The sequence below is a fragment of the Ailuropoda melanoleuca genome, chromosome 19 (genome assembly GCF_002007445.2).
Source record: "Ailuropoda melanoleuca isolate Jingjing chromosome 19, ASM200744v2, whole genome shotgun sequence".
Classification (NCBI taxonomy): Eukaryota; Metazoa; Chordata; class Mammalia; order Carnivora; family Ursidae; genus Ailuropoda; species Ailuropoda melanoleuca.
Window position 1 is genome coordinate 14,613,994 of NC_048236.1, and position 2,876 is coordinate 14,616,869.

Below are 2,876 nucleotides of genomic sequence, written 5' to 3' on the forward strand. Positions count from 1 at the left end.
TTTATAAAGTGGAAAAGTGATAGTAATGCATGTCACCTACTTGATAGGATTGTTGTGAGGATAAGGTGGTTAATGTGAACAAAAGCAGCTGTAAGCTATACAGTGCTGTAAATGCTCCCAAATGCCATTGTGAATAACTTCAGCTACTATCCTAATAGCCGGGGCTCTGCATTTGACCTGGGTGACCATGAGAAGCAACTTAATCTTTGGTAAAGACCTGAGGGCCTCTTTACTAAGACATCTGGGCAAGTAAATGTTCAGGCCATTTTACAGCATTTTCAAGGTCATCAGGTTCTGGGTGTTAACCTCTTCTAATCTTTCTTCATCTTTTACTTTCTGGAGGGAAAGGATAATATGACTTTAATTATCAGGTGAAAAAGGAGGAGAATTCTTGATTTTTTTTTTCTTGGTTATCTTTTTCAAGTTCTTTAATATAAAGTCTCTCTGATGCATCTGTTCCTTGTTTGGTGTATTGGCGTGTGCTAGTATAATTTTGCTCCTCCAAAAAATTTTTTTGTGTGTGACTTTGGTTTAGGGTGGACACTCAGCCACTTACTAGAACACATTTAGGCATGCAGACTTTGCAGTTCCAAAGGAAAGTTCTGAATGCATTTAGTGATTTATGTATTTTAGGTGTTTTCTTTTTTAAGATTTTATGTATTAATTTTAGAGAGAGCATGAGAAGGGGGCGGGGGTGAGGAGGGTGTGGGGGAGAAGAAGGGGAGGAAGAGGGAGGGGGGGAGAATCTCCAACGGACGGACGCTGTGGTTAGCATGGAGCTCTACACGGGGCTCAGTCTCACAACCCTGAGATCATGACCTGAGCTGAAACCAAGAGTCAGACACTTCACGACTGAGCCACCCAGGCTCCCCGTATGTATTCTACTTTTAAAAAATCTATCAATTGGGGCGCCTGGGTGGCACAGCGGTTGGGCGTCTGCCTTCGGCTCAGGGCGTGATCCTGGCGTTGTGGGATCGAGCCCCACATCAGGCTCCTCTGCTGGGAGCCTGCTTCTTCCTCTCCCACTCCCCCTGCTTGTATTCCCTCTCTCGCTGGCTGTCTCTATCTCTGTCGAATAAATAAATAATAAAATCTTTAAAAAAAAATCTATCAATTTATTCTAGAGATGCTCCAGAAATAGATATCATTGCACTTAAACAGAATTCTTTATGAAGCATTTTGTGCTTCAGATATATTCATTACGCGNTCCTCTCCCACTCCCCCTGCTTGTATTCCCTCTCTCGCTGGCTGTCTCTATCTCTGTCGAATAAATAAATAATAAAATCTTAAAAAAANGTCTCTATCTCTGTCGAATAAATAAATAATAAAATCTTTAAAAAAAAATCTATCAATTTATTCTAGAGATGCTCCAGAAATAGATATCATTGCACTTAAACAGAATTCTTTATGAAGCATTTTGTGCTTCAGATATATTCATTACGCGGCTTCTCTTGAAGCATTTTCAATTTGTTCATTTGGAGCAAATTGTGTGTGTTGAATGCAGTTGGTTCCTAGACACTGACTCATTTTCCAAATACAAGTACACTTTTTTTTTTCCAATTGACTTTCTCCTGCCAGTGTGTCGTCCAGTTCTTCCTTAGTGTCCTGTCAGAAATCAGTCAGCTCAGCAGGAACAGGAAATGGGCTTCTTGCCCACTCTTACAAAAGTAGAATTAAGTCACGTATTTTGATTTTTAAATTATAAGAAAAAGAGAATAAAAAAAAGAAACAGCCAGAAACCTAACTAATTTTCAGGCTCAGGACTATTATAAGGAGCTTAAACAAATGAGACACCAAAAACCAAAATCTGCAATTTGCAGATTTTTTGAGTAGGATGCATCAAAATTTCCATTTTACTTTAAATATCAAATAGCTGTAATGTGGTCAATATAAATAAACCAAGGAACCAAAGCTTTCTTGGAAGACAACAGCGATTTCACGTGGGCAGACAAACATCTCAACACAAAAACTTGGCCATTTGCTCAGGACTGTTTCGATGTATTTAGATTTTTGGTCCAAATTCCATCTCTGTCTCTAGAAAACAAACCCAAAAGACCTTACAGAGTCAAGGATGAAGAACTCATTTCACTAACGTGCCAGTAATGTCAGCCCTAAAAAAATCAGAATTTTTAGTTTTACCTAATCTAATGATCACTGTGACAATTTTTTGCAGCTATGGTTGCTTATGGGGACCGACTAAAGTGACCATTTGTTTAGGATGAAGTCCAAAGTTATTGAAGCGTATGACATAAAGCACAGATTTGATTCAACTACATAGATAATTCACCCCAAAAGCATTCCTCATAGGGCCGCCTGGCTGGTTCAGTTGGTAGAGCATATGACTCTTGATCTTGGGCCCACAGTGGGTGGAGAGATTACTTAAAATCTTTGGAAAAAAAATGTTCCTCATAGGGGCGCCTGGGTGGCTCAGTCATTAAGCGTCTGCCTTTGGCTCAGGGCGTGATCCCAGAGTCCTGGGATCGAGCCCCACATCAGGCTCCTCTGCTGGGAGCCTGCTTCTTCCTCTCCCGCTCCCCCTGCTTGTGTTCCCTCTCTCGCTGGCTGTCTCTCTCTCTGTCAAATAAATAAATAAAATCTTTAAAAAAAAATGTTCCTCAGAAATTGCATTGAATTATTTGGTTGCTTGCCCCGATCTTCCATTTTCCTTTGGGTGTATATGTAGACTTTATTAAAATAATATCTTGTAGGATAAAAATAGTTTATTCTGCCACAACTTCTCTTCGTCGCTAGTTCAGAAGTTTTGGCTAAATTGGTGCCAGTTTGGGGGCGCCTGGGTGGCACAGTGGTTGAGCGTCTGCCTTCGGCTCAAGGCGTGATCCCGGCATTACGGGATCGAGCCCCACATCAGGCTCCTC